The following is a 12,872-nucleotide window of genomic DNA, read 5'->3' on the forward strand; positions in this document are numbered from 1 at the left end:
TCTATACATTTCTTTTATAAGAAATGTAAAAACACTATAGATATTTTGAATGACGACAAAATATTTTACGAACATGTTTGCGGAACTAAACAATAAAATTACAACATTTATTATAAAATTTGCTACTTTGTGAAAAATAGGATGGGGGCACTTTACAAAATTTTACTCATTTTTGCCATGACATCCGTATAATCTATGCCCGTGATTTTTATGTCAAATGACCTTGAAAATTCTTTCCACATTTGCCGTTGATATCTTTTTCCATCATGAAGGAGCCGGGAAAATTCGCGTGGACGTTGGGATATTTCCAATTCTCAAAAAAAAATCAAAAGGAAGGTCGTTGCGATGCCGGATCATTCTATTCAGCCTTCTGAATTCGTCGCTCGCCTCATCAACGTCAATTTGGAAGAAAGCTGCAACAGCAGCAATGTTTTTGACAGATATGAGAACTTAGGTAACATTTTTACGCTTTTCTCGTTGAAAGGGAATCGCTTGTAAATCTGATTTGCAAGAATGACGAATAATTGACGACATGTCATACGGAGTCTGTCGATGTCTGCGACAGAGACAATTATACTGACAAAACTTGCAAGTCTGCAACTACCTGTCCCAGCCCATGAAGTGGAACCCAGTTCTTCCGCAAATTCAATGTACTCTGCATCCGTTCACATCACACATTCACATCCTCTTCGTGGTAGATGTCGATATGCAGCCAGTGAATTTTTCGTGACTCGGACTGAAACTTCATGTTGTGCTTCGTGACCGTAGTAGGGGCGTAGTTCAAAAAATTGAGTAATGTAGGTTCCATGAGCATCGAAGCCTTTCGAAAATTGGGCCATCTACATATTCAAAAATTAAAAATTCAAGATTTTAAAATTTTAGAATAATAAAATTATAAACTTTTGAAATTCAGGAATTTTGAAATTGGAATGCTTTAAAATTTAAAATAATATTTGGCGAATAGTTAAAACAACCAGAAAATTCGGATCGAAAACTATTTCAGTTTATAGCCGAATCTCAGCATTTTTTGCATTTTTGTCGAATTTACAATAGTTGCTCAAACTCGGAATCAATTTCGTTGAAATTCAGCAACCAAAAATTTACTTTACTTTTATATCAGTTTCGAATTTTTCTCTTTACTCGGTTGCTCCGGAAATGTCCGAGCTGAGGTAAGTGTATATATGTGAAAATCGTTTAGATTCCGGTGAAATGATGCAAGCTTCGGAAACCTTGCACGCATTAGTTTCTGCACATTTATTCACTCGCTTCATAGCAGTTGAAGTCGATATGCCAAAGCAGGCGTTTCGGTTTTTGTTCGTTTCTTGCGTTTGTTCTTGTACATAGTGGTGGTCTGGGTGGCGTAGCGCCTCAATTAGTTCACAGTGCAATGCAGTGAATCATTATGTGCGATTACGAAACAGTTTTAAGTTTTCCGCCGATAGTGGTCTTGTTGTGCAAAGGTGTAGTAGTTTAGTTTTTGGCCATCATTAGAAAGAAGAAGAGCAACATTTGCATAGTACAAAGGAAGCGATGAAAGAGGACGCGCTATTAAATGTCGTTGGCGATAATACCACTACACATACATGACAAATGTGGTATTATTGAACTGGCATGGTGTATCGAGACTTGGCAGAATATGTACATTCTTGGCTTACATATACAAGGCTAGCTCGTTAGAGTGTGAACATTTGACGAGCGGGCGTCATATAACGTGTTGAGAACAATCTATTGGGTTTACCAAATTAATATAGCATTCGGTCTCGGCGCGACTTGGAATTATGAACCTTTTATGATCGAGAAAATTTGCGTAAAACTATATTAATTATTGAATCTCACACGGTGTTTCGTCAGAGCGGACTGAGTGACATTGGATTTTCTTCAAGAAAAACGAGTTTGAAGTTTGGATCGCAGCACCCTTTACATTATAATTTGAAATGAATTTTTGCCATTATTTTTGCTTATTGTAACATATTACAAATCATACAAAAGTCGAATATAGCCGAAGAATATTTATTCTTTATTCACTGCTAAACTTACATTATTGATTTGGCTGGATCTCTGCCCCTTCGAATTACCCATAAATGACTCTGTTTAAGGAGCCGCTGCATTTAAGCTCTTCATACAGCGTTTGTGTGAACTTTACTGCAATTAAAAAAGTGTTCCTAATACCATTTTCAAATATTGCGGCTTTAGAGGGCACTACATTTACGGCAAATGATTTCCATTCACTATATTGATAAGTACTTATTTGTTTATTTTTCTATATACAGTGAAGACCCGATTTCATCAGCACCCGATTTTATCAACCTCCGATTTTATCTGCCCCCGATTTTATCAGCATACTTTTCTTATCTTAGAGATCCGCAATATGCAAATAATTTCTTTTTACAATTTTGCACTGTAAGACCCCCTTAAGGAAAATTTAAGCTAAATCAGGAAAGGTTATGAGGCTATATCTAGGGACTGAAGAAGAAAATTTTAAGAGCTTCGGTTTCTTAAAAAGAAAGAAAAATATTATTAATGTCCCCATTTATCAGCCAAAATTCACCACGGGGCTGATCAAAACGGGTATTCACTGTATTCACATTTATTTTCAATGTTCTAATTATATATTTACACCACTTTATTTAACATTTGAATTGAGAATTGGGACCCCGATTGAAGTGGCATGGACTAGAGAGTGGAAATGCCAACTCCTGGTTGATAACATGCAAAGTTGCAAGCTTAGAGCCTACTTTTATATGGAAACACTAATAATTGGTCTCAGATAGCACAACTCTGCTTATTCCATTGCGATTATTCCTATTATGATATCTATTCATCTCACAGCAATTCAAGAATACGAAAATCCTTGCCAACCCAGCCCTTGTGGTCCTAACAGCCAGTGTCGAGAGAAAAGTGGCCAAGCGGTGTGCTCATACCTTCCAAAATATCTCGAATCACCTCCTAGTTGTCGTCCTGAATGTGTCACTAGTTCAGAATGCTCTTTGGACAGAGCCTGCATTAATCAAAAATGTGTCGATCCATGTCCGGGTACATGCGGAACAAATGCTCGATGTAACGTTAAAAATCACAGTCCCATCTGCTTTGTACAATGCAGACCTCAGCAAACCCCGACTGTGACGAATCCATGCAACCCTGCTCCATGCGGACCTAATAGTCAGTGTCGTGAAATCAATGGACAGGCTGTATGCTCTTGTGTACCAGGGTTCATTGGAAGTCCCCCTACTTGTAGATCAGAGTGTGTGGTTAGCTCAGAATCCAGCCTGTAACAATCAAAAGTGTAGAGATCCTTGTACTGGGACATGTGGCATTGGAGCTAGATGCTCGGTCGTGAATCATAACCCAATCTGCAGCTTCCCGGAACGATATACTGGTGATCCTTTCTCACGTTGCCAAACCATTAGTATGAAGTCTTTTTACTGCTTCGAATATCGATTTTTTCTTACTCCCTCCCACAATACAGAGACCCAAGAAAAACAAAATGGGACCTTTATCGTTTTCATCTCAGCAATCATACCTTCATTCAAAGTAGCGAAATCAAAACTGTTGAGCAATTAGAAAATGCTTCAAACCAAATTATTAAGAATATTGTGGATTCCTACAAAGCCAGTTGTCCTATAAGAAAGTAATTTTCAAATAGAGATGTTTCTTGGTGGAATAAAAACCTATCAGTATTAAGAAAAAAACGTCGGTAGGTTGTTCAATAGAGCAAAAGCCACAGGTGCCTGGGATGATTACAAAAGGGCCCTGCGGATTATAACAAAAATATTAGGAAGGCTAAACGTAAAGACTGGAAAGGCACTTGCGAAAAAATTGAAAGTGCTCCGGTAGTTGCTAGGTTACATAAAGTGCTACCAAAGGACCATTCAAATGGTTTAGGTAGACTTAAAAACACGGTGTATTTATTAGAACATTTTTATGCAAAAAAATTCAGCATCTCTGAAACTTCGGAATATGAAAGAGTGGGCTTTCCCCTTTCATTTGAAACTAAGATCAAAATAATCCGTCGGGGGGTTCAGAGCAACTTTTTTTTTGAAGTTTTTTCCGTAACAATATAGGTTTTACTACTGGAGATAATTCATATTTCTGTCCCTAGATGGTGCTTTATACATTCGAACAACACTAAAAGTGGGAATTTAATAGAAAATTTAATTGTCTACAAGTTTGTTGACCACTAAAAATTGATCTGAAATCATCCGGAAAAGTTGTTTAAGATTTTAACAAAGTTATATCTAAAATAGTTTCACACGAGGCCTAGTGGTTTGGAAATATGTTTTCTCGCACTTATTATATTACAAACAAAATAATTGGGTTTAGTGGCATGAAAATATTAGACGGGATTCATTACGTTGACAATTCTAATTGAGCTTCTGAAAATTAGGATGTTTGACAGAGTCAGAAAACTATTTGTGCTTTTGGTTTGTAATCTTTCCCGATAGGTTCGAAGGGACTACCATTTATCGGAAGGTATTGCTTGGTTACAAGGGTTTGCTTATAGTTATGTTTTGTTACACGGGTGTTTTAGAAAGGACCAAACGTCGTATAAATTAGGTTATGATCGCTTAAGTCAGCTATTAAAATTCCGTTCAAGACGAAATTTTGGGACACACCGTTTCTAATTTAACGCAAACCACAGTAGTAACTGTCCAAATTAGTGTTTAGTGTGAAATGATTTATTCAAATTTTCTCCGCAAAGCATATTGTGGCAGTTGGATTTTACAGCCATTTCCTATCAATTATGCGAGATATCGTTACTAAATTGATCCAAGATTATGCGATATGTATTACTTTTGAAAACAAAATATGATTTGAGTACAACAATAACCTTATATACATAGAAGTCCTCGAATATATCCCAAAAAAATTATCTTGATCCAAAAACTCAAAGTTTTTTGTTCACTGTTTGTCACATTGAGTTAATTTTGAAAACGGATAATCAGCGTTTTTAACCAAGCGTTGCAATGAAATCTGCGAAATATTGCAATGGTGCGTTAAAAGTTTCATTGAGTTTGTTCAAATATAATGGTTGAAGTTCAGGACAAGTCAATTTTATACGAAGATGCTAACAGAGTAGGAGATTCATGTAAGAATAGTTATCAGTCATACCTGAGAACAATCGAAAAAAATGAAAAAGAAGGCATACATAATTGAAAAGGCTGTTTCTGCGGGAGGAATCACTTACCATCATGAAAAAGAATATTAATATCATACTAGTTTGGTCAACACTTATCTAAAACTTCTCATCCTAAAAATATGAATGGGGCCCTGTATCAGTGAATTATAATTTACAGCTAAAAGTTGACTTTCCAAGCTTTCAAATTCCGCTGAATTCACTATTGAACTAAACACAACTATTTGGCAAATAAAAAAAGTGCTTGTGAATTAACAAACCACTAGGTCTTCTGTGAAACTAACTTAGACTTAGAATTCGTTAAAATATTAAACTACTTTTCGGGATAATTTCAAATCGGTTTTTAGTTGGTAACAAATTTGTAGACAATTAAATAATCTATCAGATTCTCACTTCTAGTGTTGTTCGAATGCCTAAAGCACCATCTAGGGGCAGAAATATGAACTAGTTCGACTGTAAAATCTATGTTTTCACGAAAAAATACTTCAAAAAAAAGTTTCTCTAGACCCCCCGACGGATTATTTTGATTTTGGTTTCAAATGAAAGGGGAAAGCCCATTCTTTCATATCCTGAAGTTTCAGAGATGCTGAATTTTTTTGCATAAAGTTGTTAAAAAAAGACACCGTGAAAAATGAAGACTTACAAAAGACTCCTCTGAAACATTGGAAGTTATGATGAAAACTTATTTCCCGGGTTCGATTTCTATCTCTGAGGAAGATCATCTGGTATCGAATAGAGTAGATCCAACACAAAATTGGCCCGCGAATGCCTATGCTAAAGCCAGTGAAATTTTTTTTCGATCTAGAGTCGTTCCAGCCATTCAAAGCTGCGGGGAAGGATGAAATATTTCCGGCACTTCTTCAACAAGGGAAAGAGACAATAAGTACATACATAACTGAATTATTTAGAGCCAGTATTACTCTAGGCTATATTCCATAAGCCTGGATACAGGTACGGGTAACTATTATTCCAAAATCTGGAAAAAAGGACAAAAGGTCCCCCAAAACTTTTCGTCCAATTAGCATATCTTCAGTATTACTTAAAACAATGGAAAAAATCTTAGATGACTTTATAAAGTCTACGTGTCTCAAGCGATTTCCTCTAAGCAAAGTTCAATTTGCTTACCAAAGTGGGAAATCAGCTGTAACAGCATTACATTTGTTAGTAAACAAAATCGAAAAATCATTTCAATTCAAGGAGTTATGTCTAGCAGCCTTTCTTGATATAGAAGATGCATTTGATAATGCTTCATATGGTTCCATGCGGACAGCTATGGAAAATAGAAGTCTTGATATATGTATTATCGATTGGATTGAGGCAATGCTCGCTACCCGAGAGATTTCAGCTGATTTAGGAGAGGAAAGATTAGTAATCAGATCACAGAAGGGCTGTCCTCAAGGAGGAGTTTTATCGCCCTTACCTGGTCTGGTGGTCTTAAGTAGTCGACGATCTCCTGTGTAAACTAGAGGGTCTCGGTTTCGAGGTAATTGGTTTTGCTAATGACGTCTGCATCATCGTGCGTGGGAAGTACGAAAGCACAATTTCCAGCCGACTGCAAGCGGCACTAAATTTAACACTTAAATGGTGCAAAAATCTCCATCTTAACATTAATCCTTCAAAAACAGCAATAGTTCCATTTACTAGACGAAGGGCCGTTTCATTAACACTTTTAGCTCTAGATGGAGTTCTAATTGAATTCTCAAAGGAAGTTAAATATCTCGGTGTTATTTTGGACAGCAAGCTCAATTGGAACTTACACCTGGAACAGGTAATTAGTAAAGCTACAAATGCCTTCTGGGTCTGCAAAAGAACTTACGGTTAAAAATGGGGCCTTCGGCCTAAAATGATTCAATGGATTTATACGACAATAGTAAGGCCTAGAATAACTTATGCTTCAATAATATGGTGGCCTAAAACTAAAGAGGTGACCGCCTAGAAAAAATTGAATAAACTGCAAAGACTAGCATGTATTGCAACAACTGGGGTGATTCGGAGCACACCTTCCGTGGCCCTGAATGCTCTTCTAAATCTCTTACCGCTTCATCAGTTCGTGGAATTGCAGGCAGAAAAAAGTGCTTTGCAATTAACTCGATCTACAAGAATTGTAGAAGGAGATATGACAGGACATCTAACGATCCTCAAAAAATTCAATATACCTAAATCCTATTTCACATTCAATAATAGACTGGATGCAGACGAAGGCAAACCAAGAAATTCCCTATAATGTGACTGTAACAAGCAGACATGTGTGGGAAACAGGTGGGCCAAATCTACGTTCAGGCTCTATTGTTTTCTTTACGGATGATTCAAAAATGAATAGTAATACATGAGCCGGGGTGTTTGGACCCGGGATAAGAACAACTATCCCGACGGGACACTACCCAACTGTATTTCAGGCGGAGATTCAAGCAATTCTTGAGTGTACGTATATCTGTCTCAAGAGGAAATATAGATTTGCAACGATCTGGATCTTTTCAGACAGCTTAGCAGCTCTTAATGCTTTAAAAGCCTCAACTTGTCAGTCGAAGTTAGTATGGGAATGCATTACTTTACTTAAGCAACTGTCAGGGAATAATGAAGTAAACTTGCTTTGGGTGCCCGGTCACAGTGGAATTCAAGGAAACGAAACAGCTGATAGTTTGGCAAGACAAGGTTCCGAGACCGAGTTTATAGGCCTAGAACCTTTCTGTGGAGTCTCAACCTGTACTTTAAATATAGAACTTAGGAAATGGGAAATTTCTATGGTAGAATCGAACTGGAACGCCACAGATACTGCAAAGCATGCAAGGAAATTTATAAAGCCGAGTGCCAAAGCCGCTCGAACTTTACTTAATCAGTAAGTAAGAGGAACCTTAGAATAATAACTAGTTTGTTTACCGGTCACTGCCCTAGTAGATATCATCTACATAAAATGGGAACAATTCAAAGTTCGAGTTGTCGTTACTGTCAATTTAAGAATGAGACAGCGGAGCATTTACTTTGTGATTGCAGCGCTCTTGTTAGTCACAGATATTCAATTCTTGGAAAAGGGTTCCTACAGCCCTCATAGATTTGGCAATCAAATCCTAGTAAGGTAATCAGATTCATTAAACGAGTTGATCCTAACTGGGATAATATGCAAAATCAGTGTCGCTTGTTTTCGAGTACGGCCCAAGACACAGAATCAGATCATGGCAGATCTTCCATCCGAGAGAGTTACTCCCTGTTCGCCGTTTCGAAGAGTCGGAGTCGATTACTGTGGACCATTTTCTTTGGTCTATCCTCATTGGCGTTGCCAGCCTGTAAAATGTTTTATCGCTGTTTACATTTGCCTAGTCACCAAGGCAGTACAGTTGGAGATAGTCGCAGACCTCACCGCACAAGCGTTTCTAGCATCGTTGAAGCGATTTACATCTCGACGTGGCAGACCCGATTTGATTATGTGTGACAATGCTAAGAATTTCGTCGGTGCAAAACAAGCGCTGGATGAACTTCACTAGCTGTTTCACAGCAACAGTTCAGAATGCTGTCACAAAGGAAGAGGTAGACGACAAAATAGACCGTAATCGTAACAGCAAAAGCAAAAGGTAGTTCCAGTATAGCAAGATGTTTAACCTGTTAAGAAACAGCAACACTAATGTCACTGTTCGAAAACACAGCAGTCAAAACACTAGATCGATATCCAGACACAGAACGTTTATGGTGTCAAGGTCATCATTGCAGACGCAGTACATACCACTCAGGCACGTAGCCAGAGGGGGGGCTAGGGGGGCTAAAGCCCCCCCCCCCCCGAAATTTTCCAAAAATAAATTGAAGAGGCAACATGTTTTTCGGTAACTCGTAAAAAAATTGTATCTTGTTTGGTTCCAACAAATTAATGGGAGAATGGTGAGGAAGATTGCTATTTCGAGCCACCGAAGACATCGGTCACGATATCTAGTCAGTATGCCGAGTCTGATAACACACTTCCTTTCATATTGTGTGACTCGTCGGAAGAACAAAAGAAACTGTTACTTTAATTATTGCTGGGGTGATCCGTCGGATGATTGAATCGCAGAAGTGGTGCTCCAGCCAAACGTGGAGGCTATTGACTTCCGGAATTTTTGCATAACCGAATTTCATGATGGGAAATATTTGCTGAAGGTGAAAATAGAGGTTATGCTTACGAACTTCGCTTTTAACGAGTTCTACCTTGTCAGGCATTCAGTACTTATGTTATTCAACAAATTAGCCTAGGCGAAACCAGTCATTTTGCAACTTGTAACACGTGGTTGATTCTCATATATATGGATGATGAGAAAATCAATGTTCGGCCCGTGGCTATTAAAAGATTCCTGTCACATGAACCGTGGCCATTAAAAGATTCCTGTCACGTTTAGAAAAAATGGAATTTATTATAAAGGACACATCTAGGAATTAGACGGGCAGGGTCAGCTAGGATTTCGTCCTAGCTGACCCTGAACGTACAAAACGCAATGCGATAGTATCATTATACACGTTACATCTTTGCACATCCATAGTCTCCAATACGATTACCTGAAAAACAAACAATTGCCAAATTTGTGGCTGCTGTTCATATAATATTGACGGCAAAAACTGCGTCTAGTATCTCAAAATTAACAGTCAGCATCATCATTGAGGAAGTCGACACTGGTGGCCCGTAAGGGGACAAAACAAAAATGAAATCAGATATTCGCGAACATGGACATGGCAGTTACCATGATAATAATACGGAAGTGTACAAGATAGATATGAACTGCCACCAAGACGCGGTTGGTTATGAAAAATATTTCTCAGTCAGTAAACAGGTAAATCGCACGAGATCTGTTGGACAACCATTAGCGTTTTATCATTTTCAATGTTTACATCGTGGAAATATATTAAAGACTCAAGGCTTCATTTAGCTAATGCATTGAACCGACTCAAATAAACTAATTGTATAATAAAAATTTAGAAGTTTCATAGAAAACTGAGTACAAAAACTGTCCCAAAATTAACATTTATGGCTAGTGATGGCATCTAACAAAACTCATTTTATGCTAGATATTGGCCTGAATAAAGAAAGTTAGTTAAATCATACGCAAATTGGATTTCTGTAATAGATTAGAGCACTGTACGCTTAATATAAACGTCAGGCATCTCACTCAAGCGTGCTAAACAAAAACATTTCAATTAGCTGATGACATAGTTGTAGCCGAGACGACAGTTTTTTTTTTATTTTCGCATCATTTTAATGCAATAGTATTTCTATTGACACTCAATTTCATTTTATGTGGGGAATGCGGGCCGTATTGAAACACTGTTAGTCTGGAAAATCGAACAATAAGCAAGAAAAACGTGAAAAAGTAAACAAGCCAAAAAGTGGTAAACCAGCGGTTTTCCTGAGGTGTTCATCAACCCACGAATCGTATATTACTAATTTTGTTTATATACAGAAACGTATACAGTAGCGGTAGGACTAATTGACGTGATTTTACACTTACTTTCCTTCGGATGTCAATTGATCAATTGATGATAAACCACATATTAGTCAATCAACCATAATAAACTAAATGTTGCAACCACCAGCAGCACTTTAGTCGCTTTCGATGGTTTCTAATTAATGCCTATGTAAGTTTGAAAACGACGTGTCGATAGATTGATCAGACATCGGTAGGTTATCACGGAGAGCGACTAAAATGTTGTAACTAGTTGAGTCTGTAAGTCAATAAGGTGGGATTATTGTTTCGATTTCATGTTTTCATTATATTACAGTCTTTCGTTTTATTTTTGGTCTTTATGGAATAAGATGATAAGACATCACGGAGAAAAAAAAGCAAAAAGGAATCAATAAATTGAAATCGAGGGGAAGTAAGTGCGATGTATTCCCTTCTATGTGTCGAAATTAAGAGATGCTGAAATTATTGAGCTTGTTCACATTTATAGTTTCTAGTTATGTTGTCAGCAATGAAGCATTTAGTAAAATTTTACGTAAATTAGATGATGGTAGTAACAGTGTTAAGTGATTTTCGTTCGATTTGTGCACAATTTTCTTGAATAGATTAAATTCCGGGCAGTTAACTTTAGTTGATTAAATCATTGAAATACATAAGTCTTTCCACGTCAGTTTTACAACCCAAATTTCAATTCCTTCCAAAATGTTTTTTTACAATCTTTAGCTAAAAATAATTGACACGTATTTTTTGGTTTGGCCAAATATTTTTTTTTTTTTTTCAAGTTATTCGCTTTTGAACTTTGGAAGTCTATAAAATTGAACATTTTTCAATCACTGATAACTCGACTCGATACATGGAAAAATATTAAATAAAAATGTTGCGTTTTTAAATAAGCTTACCAAAAAAATCACAATTTTTTTTTGTTATATAACCTATGAAATTGCAATTACTTGAAACAAATTGAATTTTTTTAAGGTTGGACCAAATTTTTTATTTATTATTTTCTTTAAGTATTAAAATCATGTTAAAAAGATTGTGTAAAAATTTGGCAGTGGAATTCTTTGCGAGATATTACAATTATAAACATAGAACAAGGTAATTTTACACTAAATGCCCAGTGAAAGGCCTGTTATAACTGAAATATCTCGTAAAACACTTCGAGTTCCATTCTGAAATTTTCACATAATCTTCTGAATATAGTTATGTAATCAAAATAAATTTGATTTCGGGGGACTTTAAAAAAAAATTTGCTTTTAACATTAGAATACCCCCAAAAAAGTCTTAAATTTGCAGAATGCGAGTCATTCCACGATTTACAACTATAATTTTAGTTCCTTACATTTTTTTGCATTCTTTAGCTGAAAATTATAGACACGATTTTTTTTACTTTGGCTGAATTTGATATTTTTTTCAAGTTATGAGTTTTTGAACTTTATAAAATGCTAGCTAATACTCATCGCGCGTTGATGCGACTTTCAACGAAATAGGAGGAAACCACAATTTGTTCCGAAGCGCCATCTTGTAGGCAAGATAATCCCCACCAATAGCACACAAACGCGCTCCATAACAAATTCCTACTATGCATAATTTTTTACGGGAATTGGTTAAGCCGTTTGGGAGTCCATAAATCATATACATACAAATATCGACTTTTAATAATATAGTGATTTTTTAAAGTTTTGTAAATTTAATAGAATTGGACATTCATTCCCTGATAACTGAGAAACTATTATATTTCTGGAAAAAAGCATTAAATAATAAAAGCTGCGTTTTCGGAAGATCTCGGCGGATTTTTTTGTAATATTTGTTTTTGTTAAATAAATTATGTATTATGCAAATATTAGTAACAAATAATTTTTTTTTCAGGGTAGAGCCAAAAAAACTTTTTAGTTTTCTCAAATAATTTATAATTATATCGAGAAGATTGTGTACAAATTTCAGAAAGAAATTCGAACTATTTTACGAGATATTTCAATTACAATAGGCCTATCACTAGGCGTTTGGTGTAAAATTGCCTTGTTTTAAGTTTATAATTGTAATATCTCGCAAAGTATTTTGATATCCACTCCCAAGTTTTTGCACAATTATTTTAACATGATTCTTAATATTTAAAGAAAATAATAAGTAAAAAAATTGGTCCAACTTTAAAAAATTCAATTTGTTTCTAACAATTGCAAATTTCATAAGTTATAGAACAAAAAGAAATTGCAATTTTTTTCAGTAAGCTCATTGAGTACACAACTTTTTTATTTAATATTTTTTTCCATATATCGAATCGTTTCCGAATTATAAGTGATTGAAAAATGATCAATGTTATAAACTTC

Source organism: Topomyia yanbarensis, chromosome 2, assembly GCF_030247195.1.
Source record: "Topomyia yanbarensis strain Yona2022 chromosome 2, ASM3024719v1, whole genome shotgun sequence".
NCBI classification, from domain to species: Eukaryota; Metazoa; Arthropoda; class Insecta; order Diptera; family Culicidae; genus Topomyia; species Topomyia yanbarensis.